Source organism: Schistocerca americana, chromosome 6 (genome assembly GCF_021461395.2).
Source record: "Schistocerca americana isolate TAMUIC-IGC-003095 chromosome 6, iqSchAmer2.1, whole genome shotgun sequence".
Lineage (NCBI taxonomy): Eukaryota > Metazoa > Arthropoda > Insecta > Orthoptera > Acrididae > Schistocerca > Schistocerca americana.
The window spans coordinates 415,385,807-415,410,309 of NC_060124.1; the positions used below are offsets into that span (position 1 = coordinate 415,385,807).

The following is a 24,503-nucleotide window of genomic DNA, read 5'->3' on the forward strand; positions in this document are numbered from 1 at the left end:
TTCTTCTGAAATTTTGTCTCCTGAACAGTTGCCACCTTTGAGGGCCATTGTTTTACTGGAAAGATTTCCGAAGAAAAGGTCAGTCTCGTCACAGTTGAAAATGTTTCTTTCTTCATAAAAACTAAAACTAAACTCCTCCCGAACAGGTCATGAAGGCCCAACGGTACCGACCGGCAGTGGTGTCATCCTCAGCCTATATGCGTTATTGGATGCGCATATGGAGGGGCATGTGGTCAGCAAACCGCTCTCCCGGCCGCATGTGTATTTACGACACCGGAGGCGCTACTTCTCAATCAAGTAGCTCCTCAGTTTGCCTCACAAGGGCTGAGTGCACCCCGCGTGCCAACAGCGCTCGGCAGACCGGATGGTCACCTATCCAAGTGCTAGCCCAGCCCGACAGCGCTTAACTTCTGTGATCTGACGAGAACCGGTGTTACCACTGCGGCAAGGCCGTTGGCGTTTCTTTCTTCATAGCCCTCACGAATTCCTGTTACCCTGTTTTTTGCCAATCTGACGTAATACTTTCCTCCACTGAACTGGATTCACAACACACAATTAGAAAAGAGATGTGATTCTTGAGTTCCCCCCGGCGTATTTGATAAACAAAATATCTACGGGTGTACTGCCACAGGAGCTCAGTCCGTCAGTTCGCCTGATGATGGTGACATGTATGATCGCCGAAATATTGTGCCCGCAGGACACAGATGGACACAGATGTGGTTCATGCAAGACGGATCTCTATCCCACCGAAGCAGGAGAGTGTTTGTTGTCCTGGAGAAGTACCTTGGGAACAGCAGTCAGGCTCTGGGGTAACCAGAGGCCACTGGCATGGGTCTCGATTGGCCGCGATATTCTCCGGATTTGAACTCATGCGACTCCTTTTTGTGGGGCTATGATAAAGACAAGGTGTACAGCAATAACCCCAAAGCCATTACTGAGCTGAAAACAGCCATTCAGGAGGTCATCGTCAGCATCGATGTCCCGACACTTCAGCGGGCATGCAGAATTTCGCTATTCGTCTCCGTCACATCATCGCCAACGATGGCAAGCATATGGAACATGTCCTAACCCAAATCCTAATATATGTAGTGCGTTTACATACTGAATAAAATGTATGCACTCCGTAGTTTGTAACTAATTTACGTTTTTCTTCAAAAACGTTAGTTCAATAAATGTCACTATAAAGGCACATTTGCATGCCGAGCGTGAGTTTCCGCGGAAACGCGAAATACTAATTAAATAAATAATCAGTGACAAATAAATAAAGCCTATGGCACACAACTGCAGCGCTGTGTCGCTGATAAAACAAAAGCACAATTACGTTAGTCTTATGTTTGATTAAAAAAAGGAGAGCTCTGGTAGAAGTGGTGGGAGAAGCACGTATTTTATTTTATTGTCTGGCACACCGCCATATTTCATGTTATAGAAGAATACTGCGAGTTGCAACCACACTAGGCACTCGATTCTGTAAAGAATTTATATTTATAAAAGTAAGTAGGATTATGAACTGTAGGCTTATTCATTGAATATATCTGATTTAACTAACTGTGTAACTTTTTTATGTTTAGTAGACAATCACCTCTGTACGACGTATTGGCATGGCTGGCAAATTATTGTAATATTGAGATTTAGATTATGAGTCCGCACCTACCGCAGCAGTCTTTGGAAACGATTTAATTACGAAGTCCGATTATTCAGTTTTATTTCACGGTCAACTACGAGTAACATTGCCTTTACGAAAAAGCCATTGTCAAGCGTCTGATAACGAATAATCAAACGTCCACGTTCCAGATAAGCGAATACAATTGCAATCACAATCACCATCATACAGATAGAATAATTAACATATTTAAAAAATAACAACAACATATATTTTTATTTATTTATTTTATATTAGCGACTGCGTGTCGGACTTGTTATTTTGTCATTTGTTACATTGTTCTCTTTGTTTCATGTAAAAAAATCAACTTTCTGGACCTGGACGTCAATGTATGAGAGATAACAAAATCTGAAGATATTTTCCAATTCTGAAATTTTGCGGGAAGACGCAATGAAACTTCCAGCAAAATAAGGTAAGACGCAGCATCTTTGCATTAGCAGGCTTGACCAGACGTATAATTCAGTGTATTAGCTTTTCAGTAAATTCTGTAGTGTTTCTTTTCCGCATGACAGTTTCAGTGATAAATTTCATTCTCAGTACTTTTCCCTAAACAATAACGTATGCAACAATACCAATACACGAGTGTACAATATGGCCGACTTCTGTACGATATCATGTAACATGGCCAGCAGCCATTACCAATAATCTCAAATTCAGTTTATATTTTTAAATTAACAGACAGCCATTGTTGCTACGAGCGATTCATGCTCAACTACATTTTATTTTAAAATCAGTGTCAAAAATTTTCTTGAAACATATATCACGTGTGGCATGGTAATAACTAGAAAACAATACGCAAAAATGGAACAGCAAGGTCGTACTATTCAGGCGCAATCCGACTCGGACATGAGACAAGTGTTAGAAAATGACTTTACGACAGCAACCGGTAGTGACGATTCATCAAACATTGACGCAAGTGCTGACGAAAATTTTGACGATAGGCCGTCCACTACAAAAATTTCAAAATCTCAATCAGAGCTCATGTTAATGCATGACGTCACGTCTAATGACGCGGCGGGGGCAGAGACCTTGCAAACGGTAAACATTGCCGACATGTTACAAATGCCAGTGAAACAAAACGCAGAAAATATGGCAACCATAAGGAAACAGAACGCCGAAAACATGGCAACCTTAAAGGCACAATTAGAGACACAAAATGAACAGTTAAAAACACAAAACGACGAAATCAAATCTGATCTCATAGCAATCAAGGTAGGTTATGACACTTTATGTAAGCGTGTGGAACTTATAGACGCCACACTGACCAAACAGATGACCGAACTCAGTACTAAATTTTCCCAGCTCAATACGAGACAAGAAAAGACTACAACTGACGTAGCACTTTTACAGACACAAGTAAAAAACCTTAACGTCACGTGTGAAGTTCTTACTGAACAAATTCAAACATATCCTTCAGTACATGACAGCCTTGAAAAACGAATAACTGACGTACAGAATAAATTTGACAATGTTGAACAACACCTGACTGACATCTTACAATCAGATGCCACAGCTCATTTTCAAAATATTAATAAAGAATTTCATGATTGGGTTGAGAACAAAGACAAACATTTTGATAGATGCTTACGTGAAAATTTACCAACAATTGTGCACGACTCCGTAGCGCAATACATTACTGATAACAAACAGCTGATCAGTGACGCAGTACAATCCGTCACTGCACCCATGAGACAATTCACCGATCAACTACAGTCTGAATGTAACGAAAATATCAGTCAAAATGTACAGTTCAGAAACCAATATACATTCGAGTATGATACACACATTCCGCACACGACAAATACACAAGAACAAAACACACCACGACTACAACACATACCACGATGTGGAAACACAAACACAAGCTATTATCATGGTAAATCACAGCAACATTATCGTAATTACTCGCCAGCTGAACATACCAGTAATTACAGTGGAATAAATCCATATCACAATGCGAAGGAAGATGAAAGCTTAATGAAACACAGGCAATTTCAGATTTTTATCCCAGAAAAACGAACCATCCATCCGGTGATTTTTCTTAAATCTTTTAGTAACGCATTTCCACGCACTTGGAGTGACCGGAAAAAGATTTCATATATTGTCGGTTACATCCAAGGCGATGCAGCTGTCTGGGCATACAGTCAAGCTGACGTATGTACCACGTACAGTGAGTTTGAGCGTGCTTTTCTGAACAAATTCTGGTCGCAATCCGTCCAGGAGCGACTCAGAAGTTTAGAACCTGAAACTTTTAACAGTAAAAATGGTAACTTACGCAGATATTTTGAAAAATACTTGAACATGGGACATTTTTTAGACGAACCAGTCGCAACGCGTGATATACTCCGTGCGTTGAAGGCCAAATTGCCTTTCAACATTAAAGAAAAACTCCTACATATCCCGGATGACGATTCAGATTATTTTTTAACAGCTTTAGATTCGGTTGACATGTTACTTGAAGATCAGCGCTTCGCGCGGCAAAACAGCAGCCACAATGTTTACACTAGTAGTATGCAAAACATGCAGGCTTGCCAACACAATTCTGGCGCGCCCACAGTTGGATACGCGGTACAACAAAAACAGCGAACTCACATGCCGTCTCAGTACGGAAATCAAAATCAACACGCGTATTCCAATACAAACAATAGTTACAACAGTAATAACATTTCATGCGGCAATCCATACAAAAGGCACCGCGGTAATAACTACAACGGTAACAACGGATACAAAGGTAATCACAAAAACACAAACAGAAATAGAAATAATAATAACTACGAGCCAAGACAGCATCAAGGTTGGACTCGTAACAATCAGTACTTTCATTCAAACTCTGCTTTACCAAAGCAGCCACCAGGTCAAAATTGGAGCATACCTTACGACCGACAGGTAAGTTATAATGCGCAACAGCAGCAACAACCGCAAAAGTTTGGAGATCATAATAGGCAATATCCGAATGTGAATATAATAGAAATGACACCTGATGCACAACCTCAATCTGTGTCAGTACCTAGTACAAATGCTAATCCAACAAACTAGAAACAGTCACTACTTTGCCCCAGGTCGTGGCTGAAGAATTCTTGGGGGGCGACTTCAATGTTAATCAGTTATTTGACACCACACTTGAACAACAGAATAATGACATGCCGAGTAATTCTAAACAAAAACTACCTGTTTTATTTATAAGATACAACCACAATAACAATATATCAGATGAACTTTTACAAGACAGTACACAATGTCGTTTAAACACAAATGAAATTGTTTTAGCATCCACTACTGGTGTAGTAGGTGGGATTCCAACTACTATTATCCTAGATACAGGTGCAGCTGTGAACGTTTTGTCTTTTAATTTCTATAAAAAGATGTGTGAATTGGAACCTGTGCCTGAGTTTCCTGCCCAAAACTGTAAAATAACTACTGCACTAGGTAATAAGTCATGTAGGGTTACGAAGCAAGTTTTTGTAAACGTTAAAATAGGTAATGGAACCGTACAATGGCCATTCCTGGTTGTACAAAACCTTGTGACAAATTGCATATTAGGAATAGATATTATGAGCGAGAAGGACTGCATTATAGACTTAAATGTATTTTAAATGATAAAGGCAGTGTAATTATTATTGATTTGGACAGGAGAACTCTAAAGCATGACAAACACTGTACAGGGTACAAGGTTCAGTTAGTACTTGACAATGACATTCAAGACATGCAAACACGCTCATCTGACACAGAGATAATGGACTTGAAAACATTGCTTGATCATAAGATAAGTGAAGCTACAGCTCTCAGTGTACATGAACGTATAAAACTACAGGAAGTGTTATCCAAATATTTACAAGTTTTTACCAAACGATTAGGTGTTATCAACACGTATGTGTACAAGATTGAAGTTAAGCCTCACAAGATCTTCTACCATAAGACATATAACGTACCGTTATCTCAACGACCTGCTGTGTGGCAAGAATTAAAACAAATGTTAGACTGGAAGGTCATTGAACCATCCACCTCACCTTATTGTAGTCCTCTACTTGTTGTCAAAAAATCAAATGGAAGCATTAGGTTAGTGTTAGATGCACGAGCAATTAATGAAATAATTTTACCGGTTCACACAAAACCCGAAAATTTAGAAGAGCAATTACAGAAATTTCTAGATACGAAACAAACATCACACAAACATAATAAAAAGAAAACAAAAATTCAAGGTAGGAATGCTTGTACTACTTCGTACTCATCATAAATCTGTAGCACTCAAACGACGCAACGCTAAGTGGCGTCTGCTATATGAAGGACCTTATATAATTGTTAACATACCGCATCCTGGTGCGTATCTGTTACAACATCCTAGAACTAACAAAATTATTGGGCTATACGCACACCGAGATCTTAGAGCATTTCATGCTGAATAATGTCAAGGTCATACCCATCAAAATATTGCTAAGCAACTCGAAAAACTCTGTTGTTACAACACAGATAATAAGTAGTATAGAAATTTTCATTTCAGCGGTTCCAGTGACGCAGTTGAAGACAGAAGAACTCTTCTTTCAGCGCGCGCCTCCACCTGAAAGACGGAATATTAAAGTAAAATTTATGATTACGTAGCAGTGGATGACATATTAATTTTTCACGGAACATTTGTTACTGAAGGTACCACTGACTTGGTGTGACACCTGACGAACTGACAGACGTCATCTGTGAAGCGATCTTTTACTTTGAGAAATAGATTAGACGCACATCTCTCAACACGAAAAGCATCTATTAGTAGTCAAGGCCACACAGACACTCTACACACACGCACAAAACGCGAGGAATCGAACATTTTCTCTCTCTTACTATTTTGAATATTTATTGAGTAGTGAAAACGCCTGGTCTTGCCTACTGATGTAATGAATGTTGTGTCTAACCTATCTTAATTTCAGATGACATCACAAAAAAAAAAAAAAAACATCGATAATATCCCAGCAAAACCGCCAAAGAGGATGTAAATATCTGCAATTCATGAAATCAAATGTGACACAATGTAATAACCTATAGCGATGTAATGATGATGTAAACATGTTTATGTGCAACTATATTATGTTTATGCTAAGAAAATATGTGACGTGTGTATGTATAATTACTTATTTTTTTAACTGATGTACAGTGTAACTGTTACTATGAAAAAAATTTGAACAAAACGAGTGCCAAAAGGACATTGCATAGTGAACCACTGTTCACGGACATTAACGAACATTACTAACTCTGCAACTACGCGGAAACCTATGTGAAAGAAACTGTTAATGCCATTCATTATGCAGCGTATCAATGTAAACGTGATGAACGATTTCCTTGATTAATAACTACGAACATTTAGGTGAGCTATATTCAGCAAAAAACTGAAAATGTGAACTGCATAATTCGTGCATCGTCTAGTGACATTACTACAGTACCCAACTTCAAGATGTTAACTGGATTAAATGGACACAAAGTGCCTGTCCAGAAAACAACACGACGGGTGGAAGAATTTTGGTTGGAACTTCAGGGAATGAAATGTTCTCGAAATGTGACGGACACTCTTACCTGGACTGTCCAAGGATCGACGCCAGCTATGTGCCGTCCGAGGTTCTGCAACCAAGCTTCCACGGAATGTAAAAAACGAACTGCACGTGGACCAATTACTCGACGGGTCACGTCTGATCTGTAATAAGCAATGCTTTTAGTCACAATGAACTGCATCACTACGACTATAATGGAAATGAGAAATGGACACGCTTATGTATTAATCACGTTGTTATACAACGATATTACTGTGATCAAAAAACTTTACCACGACGATACTAACCTGTAAAAAAAAAATTATTGTGCAGCGGATGAATATGAACTGTAATAACGACACGATGTGTATAGGTCAACGCACCTGAAAAATACGGACATTTTTCTTTGAAGTATTTCAAAACAATACTATGTAACTAAGAACATTCAACAATCTAAGTTGTATTGTGTTATAACAAATATTGTAAATTTAAAACTAAGTTACCTGTCATAGAATGTAGTCTTCATATGTAATCTTGGTTGAATATTTTCTTTGTGCAACGACTGAAACGCGCGCACACGAACAATATGATCTGCAATACTGTGCCGCGTGATCTAACTGTACGATATAACGGCAGTGCCGCAGTTACACAGACGCTTCTGCGCATGCGCGCACTCTATCTGCCAACATCAGAACTTTTACGGCGCACCCGCGTCATTCAAATTTTGTATATAATGTGTATAATGTGTAATGTAAGTCATGTAAATAGTTGTAGATAACTTAGATTTTCTTGTGCCTTTAGGTGAATTGCTCGCCTGCAGGTGTGTCCTTTCGCCTCGCAATTCGGGGGGCAATATAAAGGCACATTTGCATGCCGAGCGTGAGTTTCCACGGAAACGCGAAATACTAATTAAATAAATAATCAGTGACAAATAAATAAAGCCTATGGCACACAACTGCAGCGCTGTGTCGCTGATAAAACAAAAGCACAATTACGTTAGTCTTATGTTTGATTAAAAAAAGGAGAGCTCTGGTAGAAGTGGTGGGAGAAGCACGTATTTTATTTTATTGTCTGGCACACCGCCATATTTCATGTTATAGAAGAATACTGCGAGTTGCAACCACACTAGGCACTCGATTCTGTAAAGAATTTATATTTATAAAAGTAAGTAGGATTATGAACTGTAGGCTTATTCATTGAATATATCTGATTTAACTAACTGTGTAACTTTTTTATGTTTAGTAGACAATCACCTCTTTACGACGTATTGGCGTGGCTGGCAAATTATTGTAATATTGAGATTTAGATTATGAGTCCGCACCTACCGCAGCAGTCTTTGGAAACGATTTAATTACGAAGTCCGATTATTCAGTTTTATTTCACGGTCAACTACGAGTAACATTGCCTTTACGAAAAAGCCATTGTCAAGCGTCTGATAACGAATAATCAAACGTCCACGTTCCAGATAAGCGAACACAATTGCAATCACAATCACCATCATACAGATAGAATAATTAACATATTTAAAAAATAACAACAATATATTTTTTATTTATTTATTTTATTTATTTTATATCACCCTGTATATATAGTGTTTCTTGTGCGCGTTGTTCGAGAGTGGAATAACATACGATTATTATAAAGGTGGTTCAGTGAACAGTCTGCCAGGCCTTTAAGTGTGATTTGCAGAGTATTCCTGTAGATATAAATATCACATCATTCTAATTATATTGGGGTGTGTAACATTCGCATATGTCACCGCCAAGCATCACAGCTCTATGAAACCCTACTGTACTGCTTCAGCATAGTACAGCAGGTAACTAAAGGAAATACGAAATGAGACGAGCCGAAATGACGACGTTATTCAAAAGCGTTAATTACATCAAAGTCACTGCGATTTATTTAGCTCCTCTGGACATTATAAAGGCGGGTTTTGGTCCTTAAGACGATAGGTGATCACAGTGGACGGCAAAGGAAGGTCTCACTGCAACGTCCTCCCTCACACTGGGAGAGGTGGGAACAGGTGATGCACCAAAAAACAATGTCAAAATGATCGTTTTGATGGTCCAAGCGTTACGGTGTGGGGAGGCATAATGCTGCGAGGACGTGCCGACGTTCAAATCTTTGACCATAGTACACTCATCGGACAACTTTATCATCGCATTATACTCCTTTCCCGTGCGCTTCCACCGCGCGGGGTAACTGTGCGGTCTGAGACGCCTTGTCACAGTCCGGATGGCTGCCCTCGTCGGAGGTTCCAGTCCTCCCCCGGGCATGGGTGTTTGTGTAGCCCTTAGCGTATGTTAGTTTAAGTTACATTAAGTAGTGTGTAATCTTAGGGACCGATGACCTAAGCAGTTTGGCCCCATAAGACCTTACCACAAAATTCGAAATTTTCCAATGCGCCTCCTTTGGTTCTGACTTTATTGTTATGGAAAACAATGCGCGGCCGCATAGAACAGCGCAGGTGGAGGAGCTGTAGGAACGAGAGGATGTTAGGCGAATGGACCACCAGTTTCTACAGCTTAAGTCTCATAGTTCATGTGTGGAATGCATTGCGGAAATGTACTACAGGCAGACCATATGCACGTATGGTTGAAAGAACCCAGTCAAGGAGATGAGTTCTTAGGGACATGTTGACAGCCAGCCGTCTGTATGCATCAATAAACTTCTGCACAACACTTACATTGCAGATTTATAATTAAGGAAGAAGTTGCACACGACTGACTTGAATGACAGTCAAGCACCTTTTCAATCAACACTCAGTAAGTTGCGAAATTGCCTGCCAACGGTGTTCTTTCTTACTTGTGTACTGTCCAAAAGGGCATGATCATTGGCGCGGTCTATTGCCCGATGAATTTGTAGCAGTTCTGAAGCGAATGGCGCAAAGTGTCAACACAATTGGCACTGTTAAGAGTATTGGCGTTCGGACCACAGGTGGAAGCATTTCCGAACCGGTTATGTTAAACTGTTCTCGCTCCGCCGTGATTGAAGCACCTTGCGTGGCAAGAGGGCGCTATCCAAAATCAGCGTTCAGGCAGCTGTCGTGCACCACGGGTCACAGATGACAATGGTGAACAACGGCAGCGAAATCGTACACAGGGGAAGAGACGTGCTACTGGTTCAAATGGCTCTGAGCACTATGGGACTTAACATCTGAGGTCATCAGTCCCCTAGAACTTAGAACTACTTAAACTTAACTAACCTAAGGACATCACACACATCCATGCCTGAGGCAGGATTCGAACCTGCGGTCGTAGCGGTCGCGCGGTTCCGGACTGTAGCGCCTAGAACCGCACGACCACTGCGGCCGGCAGATGTGCTACTGTTGAGCAGCTTACCGACCAGAGGAAACAAGGGGATACAAACAAGGTATTCTCAATGACCGTTCAGCGGACACTGCTGCGTTAAGTGCCTCCACAGCAGGCGCCTGGTTCATCACCAGTGCTGACCGCTGTTCACCGTCGACTAAGGCTGGAATTTTCAGTCATCACAACTGGACGTCCACCTTGTGGGCACTGGTGGTCTTTCCTGAAGAACAATGCTCAATCAGACAGGTGATCGTTAGCGTGTTCGGTGTGAAACGTCTGAAGGAAAAGGGTCCAGGCCGGAGGAGGTAACGTTATGGTCTTGAGAATGATTTGTGGCATTCACTGTGCGATCTCGTTACTATGGAAGGCACAATGGTTCAACACAAATTTAAATCTATCCTTGGGGACCATATGTGTCCCTACATGCAGTCTGTTTTTCCTCAGTACGATGTTGTCTTCCAGCAGGACAATGCAAAGTTTTACACAGCTCGCAGAGTACTTGCGTGATTTTAAGAGCACCAGGACTATTACCGTACTCCCCTGGCCAACAAACATTCCGGATTTAAGCCCCGTAGACGATATGGGACCACAACTATTGGGCTGTGGATTCTCAGCCGAAAAAATCTAGCCCAAGTGACCACGGCACTGGAGTCGGATTGGCTCCACGTTCCTGTCGGTACCTTCCAGATCCTCACCGATACTCTTTCTGCACGACTTGCAGTAGTCCACATTCAGGTATTTAACAGGTGCTCACAGTAACTTGACTAGACTGTGTAGTAGCAACAGTCACTAACCGGGTGACAAACGATAGTTGAAGGTGTCAGTTGCGACAAATGACTACTTTGTATCAGAATGTCAGGTACTGTCAATAGAGATCATTTATTAAGCTAAGGCTGTCAACTGCTCCACATTTTGTTTGAATAGCAAAGTGCTTTACCATGTGCGGCCCTAGTGGAAGAAGTTGGCCCTGCGTGTCTTCCACACTCCGGACTGTCTTACCCAGACATTATACAGAAGCTACAGTTTACGCTGACTCTGAACCATGCGGTGAATTCAGCGTTTTTCACATTTACAAACATTACCAGAAGCGATAGAAGTGATAATTGATGGACAAAAATTCTATGTCTGACTGGGTATCGCACGCAAGACCTTATAATATGGCACTTTACCAAGCTGTCAGAACAATAGCGATCAGCGTGTAGAGTGAGACATGGAAAGGAGTGAGCAACTACGCATCATGCTTTTGAAGTAGTTGTAAATTATACAAACTGTACATTATGAAATAAAGAGTGTGTGCACATAGATTCTACACATTGAAGATTGTATACGCAGTTTATTCATTACTTTCAATCGTATCACGTAGCATATAACAACCAATAAAAGCATTTTGTCAGGCTTGATAGAGACAAAAGTCAGAGTAAATGGACTTTTTAAAGAGTAGATATTTTTCCCTAATTTGCGTAATATTCCTCAAATTAATCGGTAGCTTGTATTAAACACTTTCTAAAGTAACCAAGATTCTTCTTCAGGGCTGAAGCTCTCTTCATACCAACTTTAATCGAAACTGGTTCAGCGGGTTAGTTACCAAAACATAACTGAGGGAGCTACATCGACATACATGGTTTTAGAATGGATAAAGCTTTCAAGAACGATACCTTTCCTCAGTGATCTGATTTTGATGAAATAAAGCGTTTATTGTGGCCCAAGCTACGCTCAAGTTCCCTGTCTAAAACCCATTGCAGAGATTACGTGTTCGAACAGATAGACATACGACGGTTTTAGATACAGTTTTAATTTACGATACTTTCCCCTTGATCACATTTTGATGAAATAAAGTCCATAAGGCGCCACAAGCACTCTCAAGTTACCTGAGAGGACCTCATGCGAATTCATCTTGGTGGCTTTGGAGAGTAGCGTGTTCAGACATAGAAACAGAGTACGACGCTTCTAGATGAAACTTTAAATCAGGATAATTTTTTTTCTTGATCTGATTTTGACGAACTAAAGCCTATATGGTGCCCCATGCTGTATTCAAGTTACCTACGAAAGCACCATGAAAATCCGAGTAGTAGTTTTGGAGAAGCGTGTTCAAGTAGACAAACAGACACGAATGTCTTACAGATTTATTATTAGTAGAGATCTAAACATGTTTCCGTCGTTTAAAGAGGCAAGTGCCTCTGTGCGATAGATGCATCTTACTAATCACTCATCAGCCTGTACTTAATTTATTGACCACTGAAGTGAGGCGCCTTTCTGTAAGTCTCAACTACAAACTCAGTTTACTGAAAATTTCATTGGTGGAAGCTGGTACGACGCTCTTGTATAGGAGAGAAGGCGATGCGTCGTTCATGGTCTTTCACAGTTTTTCATTCAGCAAAGAATGATCTGCGTTCTTGATGCATTTAGATGTTAAAAAGTATGCTCAGCCCTCTTTCACAGCCCAAATTCCCTAAACGACGTTTTTCGAAGAAGCAAGGATTTGTCATCAGAGTTACTCTCAAGAATCTGATAAAAGCGATAAGCATCAAAATATAAATAAAATAAATTGCTTTTAAGACAGGGAAACAGCTTTTCGCCCTATTGTACAATAAGTTCCTCGAAGAAGGAATGAGGGAAGTAAGAGAAAGGTTCAAAACTGGGATTAACAATTCCAGTTGAAAGGGTATCAATAATGAGCTCTGACAATGTATTGCAATGCTCGGATAAAGTGAAGAAGAAATTTATGCCCTGTTGAATATCCACAAAATACGGATTGAGAGTAAACAACAGAAAGACGAAAATAATGTGAAGCAGTAATCAGATGAACGATAAACTCATATAGTAATACAGTACCACGAAGTAGAGAACTGCAGAAATTCTGATACCTAGGGAGCAAAGTCACGCATGACGGTCGACGTACGTATATTGGAATTTAAGCGATAGGGCTTTGGTAGTGTTTTTGGTTGTTCTGGTTTTCGTCTCTCACGCTGATGACGAAACTTCTTTGCTTTCAGTTGATTAGCTGCTCTACCATGAATGTTTATTTCCACATTCCACCCGTCGTTGTTTTTCTTGACACTTCGTTTGGAGATGCATAGTCTCAGTAGGCACGTTCATCACAGTGGATTAAAGAGACTTCACGAAAAGCATTTGCGGTAGGCTGCTTAACCATGATTGGAACTTTAATCCTATATAGACGTGCACCTCTTCGCCCGAGCCGGCCGGAGTGGCCGAGCGGTTCTAGTGTAAGTAGGCTGTTTATGTTTTCTTATTGGCAACGTTACGTAGCGCTTTGTATGAAAATCACTGGCTGTGCTGTGTGCAGTATGTGGCTAGTTTGCGTTGTTGTCTGCCATTGTAGTGTTGGGCAGCTGGATGTGAACAGCACGTAGCGTTGCGCAGTTGGAGGTGAGCCGCCAGCAGTGGTGGATTTGGGGAGAAAGATGGCGGAGTTTTGAAATTTATGAGACTGGATGTCATGAACTACTATGTATATTATGACTTTTCAACACTATTAAGGTAAATACATTGTTTGTTCTCTATTAAAATCTTTCATTTGCTAACTATGCCTGTCAGTAGTTAGTGCCTTCCGTAGTTTGAATCTTTTATTTAGCTGGCAGTAGTGGTGCTCGCTGTATGGTAGTAGTTCGAGTAACGAAGATTTTTGTGAGGTAAGTGATTTGTGAAAGGTATAGGTTAATGTTAGTCAGGGCCATTCTTTTGCAGGGATTATTGAAAGTCAGATTGCGTTGCGCTAAAAATATTGTGTGTCAGTTTAAGGACAGTCATGTATAATTGTTCAAAGGGGACGTTTCATATGTCGACCCTTAGCCCAGGATACCTCAATGGAATCTTCTGATTTTTTTCTTGTAGTTTGTGTAATTAGTGTAGCTTTTTTTATTGCTAGCGCGTAATTGTTGAGAGAATTTCCTTTGTACTTCTAGTTTTTCATTCTTGTACAGTAAAACAGTTGTGGCATGCATGTAGATTTGCACCAAGTATTTCGCAGCTGCGCTTGCAATTAACTAGATATTATTTTCAGTGCTATGTTAATGTGTTCTCTTATTTTTGCTCTTCAAATTGTGTTTTTCTGTGTTGTCGTGTGAAATATTGTGACAATAATGGCGTGTGAAAAACGTAATACTAGGCTCCAAAGTAAACTGAGAAATGACAGTGAAGACGAAAGCAGTGTGTTAGCGCCACCATGTAATGAATTAACTAACGTTAAAAGTAGTAATTTGGTAATTGTGCATAGGGAAATGGAGCGGGCTGCAAATAATGGTGTAGACAGTGAAACAATTAGTGAATAGGGAAGCATTATCGATCGATCGGTCGGCATTAGCTCGCCTCAGGAATCCGAAATGACAGGACACAATCTCGCAAATATTGTAGATTCAGGTTTTGGGTCCTCACCGTTTTCTCAAATAAGTCAAGACACATTTTCTGCTTGTCAAAATGTGAATGTTGCCGGTGCAAATTCACTGCCGAAAAGCACTGAGGAACATCTTTCAGACACCAGTGCATTGTTATTACAATTAATACAACAAATGGGACAAACACAGCAAAAGCTTCAAAAGTTAGACACAATGGAACAAAATCTTCAAAAGTTAGACACAATGGAACTACACCAGAGACAAACACAGCAGCAGTTAGACGCAATGGAACAAAATCTTCGGAAGTTAGACACCACGCTTGAGCAAACATGTGATGATTTAACTACTGAGTTACATAAAATCGAAGCGAAATGTCAAAAAGTCTGTAATGACGTAAAAACACAAATTTGTGAGCATTTCCAACCGATTTTTTCGTGGCATGAAAATGCATTACAGAATCACGAAGCAGCCATATAAGAACTGCAAACTATTGTTCACGAAAATCATGAGACCTTGCAAGCTAAAACTGACTCAGTTGCATCTACCGATTCAGTTACGCAACTTGCAAAAACTCAGGAAAAGTTAAAGGACACAGTAGATACTCTGAAAATTGGTTCAGAAAGACACATGGAGGAAATTAGTTCATTATCAGAGAAAGTAGTTGAACTTTCGGATCAGCTAAATAATTTATCTACGGAGGTAGATGATAATCTGAATGAGACAAAACCGGTAGTTTTTAGTGACACAGAAGAGTGCGAACAAATTAGGAAATTCAAACAAAATCAGAATCAAATTAATACGCAACACCAAAGAGAAATCCGGGAAGTACAAGATCAGTTGACGCAGGTAATACAAGAATTACGTATTTCAGAGGACACTCGCGCCCCAATACGGGAAGAGGGACATAGAAATACGGACCAGCCACAAAATAATAATACAGCGCATTTCGGAAATTATGAATGAAATTGGCAAGGTGCACCGAATTTTGAAATGGAACCGCCGAAACGACTTAACAATGACCGATATGCGATTCGCCGACATGGTGATTTTGACTATAAGCTGTTCATTACTACAGGTAAATTTAAAACATTTAAGAATTCTGGCGACGACATTCATCCACAAGAGTGGATCCATCAATTCTTTCATTATTTTCCTCCCAACTGGTCATTAGAGCACAGATTAGAATTTATGTGTGGCTATTTAGAGAATGAACCAGCTGTAAGAATGCGATCGGTCATGCACGATTGTCACAGTGAAGGAGAATTTTACCATGCCTTCCTCTCAGCATATTGGTCTCAAGCTACACAAGACCGAGTAAAACATAGCATCATGATGATGAAACACTTCGAACAATATGAGTTTTCCAGTCTTGTCAAATATTTTGAAGACATGTTGCATAAGAATCAATATCTTTCAAACCCATACAGCCCTTCAGAACTCATCCGCATTTGCTTAATGAAATTGCCTGAACATTTAAGAAATATTATTTTGACAGGACGTTGCAAAGACGACATTGAAGCTTTTCAGGGACTCTTACAAGAATTAAAAATTGACACAGACAGTCGCTGGATGCGAAAACAGGAAAACAATCACCACAGGTCACATCCGTCACAATTCGGTGACGACAGAAACAATAACTGGACACGACAAGTCTATTCTTACAATGCAAATCGTGACCAAAACAGGCACCACCCATATGACAACCACTGGCAGAGTAATAATAGTTACAGAGAAAGATCGCATTTCCGTAGTAATGAATATGACAGAGATTACCATAGAAACAGACAATATGGGAACAAAAACAATTATTATCAAGGGAGACAGAATAACTTCAGACGCAACAGTTCAGCGTGCAGTTACGATTCCAGGAGAAATTCTCCACCACATGACTGACAAACAAGAAACTATGTAAACTACCGACAAAACGACAGACCTGAATTCCATCAGAGCTGGCGGGATTCAAACAGAGCAGGGCACTCTCGACAAGGTGAATTTGTAGAAGTTAGGTCTCCTAATCCCAATAACGATGCACGCCAACAAAGAGGCAGACAATGGCTCGCACCGCAGGCAGCCACGTGCGCCGGCTGGCTCAGGGAAATATTACATAGACGCTAACCTTGAGAAAAATTTTAGCATTCTTTACCGATGTACCATATAGCACATTATAATTCCACTGAAGCGAAACTCTGCGTACTAGGAAGAGTAAAGGTTTACATCACATTTCACATGTAAAACCGTTTATTGAAAGATAATCTGCTTTTTAACTTTGTCTTTGCCATATAACTTTTCGCTTTACATTACCAGTATGCTTTGTCAGACCTAGAATCTGTTAACATGCAACAATGTTTGAAGTTAAATATCCAGTCAAGAACCAAGAGAACTTATTTAAACAAAATTCATTGTTATAGTGAACAGATGACACAGTGTTGTTATTTGTACATTCTTGCTTGTTAGTTGCACAATCACGTAACGACTATAAGGCTCACATACTTAGAACGTATACCTGCACTGCTAATGAGATTTTCATGCAACATTTTGGTTTACTTGAAAAGACATTCTTTATTTGAAGTACTTTCTGTGGGATTAAAGATGACTTAGCACTTGGTTTCTTTGACAGCTACACAATTATATCACAACGCTACTAATGTGTGACACAATTTACATTGTTGCTTTTGTGCTGTATCTGCTATATATCTGCACAGTTTTTCTGAATTCTTCTGGAAAGTAAAACATGTTTAATAGTAACTTTGTGGTATAGCTACAATAAGGCTGCCTTTTTTTGTTTTGTTGCACAACAATACGTTACAGTGTAGTACTTTCTTGATCATGGTACTGTACGTAATAACTACAATATCTATACACAAAGCATTTCACTTTTGTTTATCATGAGGTAAGTACACTGGCTTCTGCAGAACTTAGCTTTTGGAGGACAATAACTACGACACTTCCACAGAGATTATCTTACAACAAGATGCACATTTAGCGCTACAGGACACGTATTTGAGTGATTAATTTATTTTTAAAGATATTTGAAGTACAATGATACAAAGGTTTTCCGTGATACATTTCATTCCACTGCTGTAATCTGTAACACCTGAGGGTATAATTACATTAATCTTCAGGGGGGTACACGCTTACTTTGTGTACCATGTGTGTGGCAAGCACAAGGAGCCCTAGCTAATATGGTATTTGCTTATACAACTTTACACATCGGTACCATATTTCTCCAACACAAAATAAACAGCTACCTAATCATTTAACTGAGAGAGACAAACATTTATTTTACTACATCAGTGACAGATGTTTACATAATTTCACCGTTGGATAACTTCACACTTATGAAATTGTGTTTTGTCTGTACTTTGTGAACTGTTCATATTTTTTCGGAACCATTGTGATACTATGAGAGCTTTGAATGATGTATTTGGTATGGGGTCATGATTTTTCAAGTACGTTGGAGGTAGATGACATTATTGAAATGAGCAGAAACTTTTTTTTAGGTTTTGACATTATTGCAGAAAGCTACACCTTTTTTGAGATTTGGCTGAGGTTTTATGATGTTATGATGACCATGTGTATTACGCTGTTGTGGTATGTTTATGATCAATAAGCTGATGCTATATGAGGAATTTGATTATGCTACGTATTTATTATGATGAAATATTGAAGCGTTGTCGACGAATATGTATATGTGTAATAAGGTAAGGAATAATGAGTAGTGGTTAGAGACTCTGACTTGTGGAAAAGTATGTTGGAAACCAAGAATCGTACTTTAAGAGTTATGAAATGTGTGTAAATGCGTGAATGTACCACAATGCCAATGAAAATTTTTTGGACACTGTTATATTTACAAGATTTTCTTTCTACAGATTTGTAATGCAAATATTTCGACCTGTGAAATTTTATTTGTATCCAACTGTCACTGTAGCGGAAACTGATGTCGTAAATATTTCGGTAGGTCACTGTAAGCACCCAGCTGCACGACAGTCGCCTGGAAAAAAGCCATTAGTGTGTGCCTTTCAGAGGCACACGCAAAAAAAAAAAAAAAAAAAAAGGGGGAAGGGCATTATCCTCGATATTGACATTTCTTTGTAGAAAGCATCGCAAATACGACGCACTCCAACTTGAAAACATATGATTACACTGTGGAGCTCTTAATTTATGATATTTACTGAAATGCCTAATGAAATGATGAGGAACATTTTACATTTATTGTCTTTCTAGTTGAGAGATTCTTTTGCCTTTGGAGACGCCATTTGCCTAGTGAATGACGTTTCATGCATTGCTCTATATAGGCTATATATATTTGCTCATTTCGTTTAATATCTAGTTTCTAGCTGCACTGCAGCATTGGTTATTATAAAATTTAATAGATGTACTAATATCTCTATTTTCTATCTACAGACCCAGGAAAGAATACATTTATGATGTACTTTCTTAGAAAAGAGAGCACAAATAGACATTTCCCTTCACAGGAACTGCATAAATAATTTTTTAAACGATTTGGTAACTTGTCTGCTACAGTAACTTATCGTGATGCATCACTCTAGTATTAAGATGTGACATAGGTATTAGACATGGCCATCTTCAGTGTAATATTTTTTCTGATTGAGCTTTGTCATGTTTAGATATAAGTTATTGCATTTGCTGCTGCTGTTTGCCGGGCATAGTGCTACTAAATTTCACTGTGTATTACTCTGTTAAGCTAGTTTTACTACTGATTTATTTTTCTTGTCGCTGCACATTGGCTCATATTAGTTGTAATTTTGCATTGCTTGGTAATTTAGATTTATTGCAGCTTGCTTTGACAATTTCCATTTTTTAATTACTGCTTGTATTAATTGTTTTATGCTGCTGCATTGCCTCATCCCTTAGTTTAGCATCTGAGCTCAGTAGATTTAAGTTAGCTTAGGATGGGGTAGGCTATATAAGAGAACGATTTGTGATGAATGGAAAGAAATGCATTGAGAAGTTGTATGAAAAAGATTTGGGCCAAAATGAGTATTGTACACTGAGAAATAATTATTTTGAAATATATATGAATAGAATACAGAAAGCAATTATAGATAGGACTTTTTGGGAATAATGATAAATGACGGGAGATCTCCTAGAAGTAAAGAAAGTTTTGTTTGCAAAATACTGCAGTAAAACAAACCCCGTCCTTTCCTTTTGTATTATTCTGCTATGTGTTTGTGTACCCTTGTGTATTTGGTATTTGTGTTCTTCCTGTCTTTATGTGTTTAGCTAATAAGAGTTATGTTGTAGAAATTTTCTAATATGTTATTTACTTTGTAAAGATGTTTAGACATTATTTATTCTGTTTTATTTGATGCTCATGTGTGATGTTGATGTTTCAAAAGTTATTCTCATCTTTATGCATGTACTTATGTCATAATTCCTGTAACACTGATGTATATGTTAGTTCAATTCTTTTGTAAAGCCTGTATTACCACAAATGTTATCTGCATTGTTATGTTCTTTAATGATATATTTTGTACTTTAGTTATTGTATTCTCATGTTATAATATTGTAATTGACACCAGTTCAGCAAATTAAGTAACTTGTAAGCATTCATTTCACTGCAAACATTTCTGTTGGTCATAGTATATGCACAATATGTCAAAAAAAAGAGGACTGTTACTGCTCCCACATGTGTTGATAATTCAGCAAGAGACTGGTTAACAGAATTGCTGGTTCTAAGGACAATTCCAAAAACTTTGTGAGTGCACAAGTGGTGGTTATGGACTTGCTATATTGTCCGCAAGACTCTTCGATGGTGATTGTGCACCTGCACAGTCGCAGCAGATGGCTGCTGGCCATCTCTACAATGACTACAGTGGGTCTACACCTTTTCTGACTCACCAGTACCATTATTTCTACAAGGACTGCAGTGGGTCTGCACCTCTGGTGGCCCTCCAATACCGTAATCTCTACAAGGACTACAGTGGATCTGTTCTGTGATGGCCTACCTACCAATATTCTTCAAAACTTCGACTGACTCTGCTGTGGGTTTGCTCTGTTGTGGCCCATTACCTGTGTGCATGTCAAGAGTCAGCACTGTCTTTCCGTTGTAAGGACAACACTACTTCTTCAAGATGGCATGAAAATCCACTACTTCCGTGTGCATTCTCTTTTACTACTCAGACTTTCAGAAAAAAAAACACTGTAATTTTACTGTGATGAATGATCAGGACTGTCTTTATGGGACTGTGCGAAAATTTTAGCTTTTGACCAACATTGTATCAATAAGTGTGTGCATTTGATATCTTTGTTATTGTAATTATGAAAAATTTAACCAAATCATTATTGGCAACTGCCCAAAACAATTTGTAAAATTTTTTGTGGGGAGCATGGGGGCTATGTAAGTAGGCTGTTTATGTTTTCTTATTGGCAACGTTACGTAGCGCTCTGTATGAAAATCACTGGCTGTGCTGTGTGCAGTATGTGGCTAGTTTGCATTGTTGTCTGCCATTGTAGTGTTGGGCAGCTAGATGTGAACAGTGCGTAGCTTTGCGCAGTTGGAGGTGAGCCGCCAGCAGTGGTGGCTGTGGGGAGAGAGATGGCGGAGTTTTGAAATTTATAAGACTGGATGTCATGAACTACTATGTATATTATGACTTTTCAACACTATTAAGGTAAATACATTGTTTGTTCTCTATTAAAATCTTTCATTTGCTAACTATACCTATCAGTAGTTAGTGCCTTCCGTAGTTTGAATCTTTTATTTAGCTGGCAGTAGTGGCGCTCGCTGTATTGCAGTAGTTCGAGTAACGAAGATTTTTGCGAGGTAAGTGATTTGTGAAAGGTATAGGTTAATGTTAGTCAGGGCCATTCTTTTGCAGGGATTATTGAAAGTCAGAATGCGTTGCGCTCAAAATATTGTGTGTCAGTTTAAGGACAGTCATGTATAATTGTTCTAAAGGGATGTTTCACTAGGCGCTACAGTCTGGAACCGAGCGACCGCTACTGTCGCAGGTTCCAATCCTGCCTCGTGCATGGATGTGTGTGTGATGTCCTTTGGTTAGTTAGGTTTAAGTTCTTCTAAGTTCTAGGGGACTGATGACCTCAGAAGTTAAGTCCCATAGTGCTCAGTGCCATTTGAACCATCTTCAAATGGTTCAAATGGCTCTGAGCACTATGGGACTCAACTGCTGAGGTCATTAGTCCCCTAGAACTTAGAACTAGGTAAACCTAACTAACCTAAGGACATCACAAACATCCATGCCCGAGGCAGGATTCGAACCTGCGACCGTAGCGGTCCTGCGGTTCCAGACTGCAGCGCCTTTAACCGCACGGCCACTTCGGCCGGCTGAACCATCTTCGTCCGAAGCAAATTGACGGCCACGAATGTCCTGGTTCAGGGCTCCAAATACATGGAAATATCATGTGGAGAGATAGGGACTCATGGAGGATGTATCAGGGCTTTCCAGCGAAACGTTTGCTGTGCATTCGTAACAATTTGGCAACATGTGTGAGGACATTATCTTCCAAGAGAACGATGCCGTCCGTCAACATGTCTTTGCGTTTGGACGCGATGGCGCGCTTTAGTTAACGCACAGCGATACTCCGACTTCTTGCAAAAATTGAAACGCACTATTAAATCCCAACACCAATTGATGCTCACGACGGGATCACTCTGTTGCAGCGTAATGTCCGCCCACATTTTCCCTCGTTGTTCCTACTATGCTGCCAAGCTTCACTGGAAGCTCTTACACATTCTCCACATAATCCCGATCTCCCACCAGGCTATTTCAGTATTTTTGGCGCTCTGAAGAAACACATTCACACCCGTTGATTTGCTTAGGATGAAGAGGTGCCCGCCTGGATAGAATAATTTTTCCAGGAAGGCACTGACTGTTTTGTCTCACACTAGGATGAATGTATACAGTCATAGCAATTAGATTTAAATTAATAAAAAATGTACTTTTCTCCGTCTGTCTCGCTTTCAATTGACTGTCGCTTATTCGCATTTGTCGTGGATACTTACTAATTTGCTCTCGTTAGAATTTGACAAGGGAAAAGATGGTGACAAATAACCGTGCCCCGATGACAGCTCAGAACAAGCCGAGAGATGCAATACTGGAGAAGACAGCGGTGTACAATGTCAGTGCTTTAGAGATACTTCTGTCGTTCCCCTCCTGAGATCAAATACTAGAGCTGTTAGAAAGTAAGTTCCGACTGATCGCGAAATGGAAACCACTTTGAAAATGAGAAATATTTTATTTGCAACAGTTAGCTACAGCTTAAAGCCACTGCTCTACATAGTCACCACTCCGACCTAGACATTTGTCGTAGCGTTGTACCAACTTTCCAATACCCTCGTCATAGAAGGCAGCTGCCTGTGCTTCCCGCCAATTATCTACGCTCATCTGTGCGAAAATGTCGTCTTCATAGCCAGTAGTTAATGTGAGTAGAGATGAAACACAAGGGAAGCAAATTACGGGCTGTAGAGCGGGTGATCAAACGCTTCTAATCGAAAACGCTGCAGGAGCATTTTCATTGACCCTGCAGATCGCGACCGTGAATTATCACAAAGCAGGAACCGCATGACAGTTATGTAATGTCGGCTGCATAACATCAGGCTAAATCTGTCACCAGGACCTCATACTTGGTGGGAGACACTATTTTCTACGCATCTTTATGTGATCACCATGCGCTCAGAACTGAAAAGAGCGAAGTGATGTAACCGACAGGCATATTAGAGACACTGTCGAACACATATGGACAAAGCTTTATTACATTTTCCGAGTGGTTTCCACTATCGGAACTTACTTTCCGAAAATCCCATGTAATTACTCAAGGCGCCGACTGGGCCTGCGTTGATGGCTGAAATAAATACGGACGCCTGATTCCTACAACTCTACGAGTCCTGTGGTAGAGTAACCGATCGAAATAGTCTGGATCAAAGGATATCGGTTCGATTTTACTTGCAGGGCTAGACAGGAATATGGTGACCGTGGATCGACTCCAGGGCAGCAAAAGGGTGTGGGTTGCATTGTGCAATCTCTTATTTGTGCTGAAAATGTAAAATAACTTCTTAAGCGCAGAAACCCTGGTAAAAGCAGCTTATATTTTTAATGTATTTGAAGTTGCACGTTATATTATTTACGTTCATCCATGAGACCTAAAGCGCTGTAGACAATAGCGCTTAGCCTGATGCCATGCTCCCTTACTTTAGACAGGCATTTGACACCGTCCTGCGCTGCCTCTTAGTGTTACAAAAAACCAAGTTTCCAAGTATCGGACAAGATTAGCGACTGGATTAAAGACTTCCTTGAAGATATAACTTCCACATCGCTCTTAACGGAACAAACCCGACAAATGTAAATGTAACTCCCGGCACATGCTAAGGAAATGTGTTAGGACCTCTACTATTTGCCTTCACTGTTTACGGTATCTATAAATCATCTAGCAGAAAGCTTCGGATACTCTTTAAGATTGGTCGCAGGTGATGCGGTTGTCTGTAAGAAAGTAGAATATCCAGAAGGCAGTATCCATTTGCCGAATGACCTGCATACGGTTTATTAATGGTGCAGGCTGTGCTAGTTGGCCCTGAACTTAGATAAATGAAACATACTGCGCATACATGAAGATGCTGATGAGTCCCATACTTCTTTACAGAGCGTAGGGGAGCGATGCAGGAGACCCCTCGCCGCCTTACTAGGCAAGGTCC

The 24,503-nt window shown here is 39.9% G+C and overlaps 1 pseudogene; it reads right to left on the minus strand.

The window, feature by feature from the left end:
• Positions 1-340: 340 nt before the first annotated feature.
• Positions 341-458, minus strand: LOC124620643 (annotated as a pseudogene).
• Between the last annotated feature and the right edge of the window lie 24,045 nt (positions 459-24,503).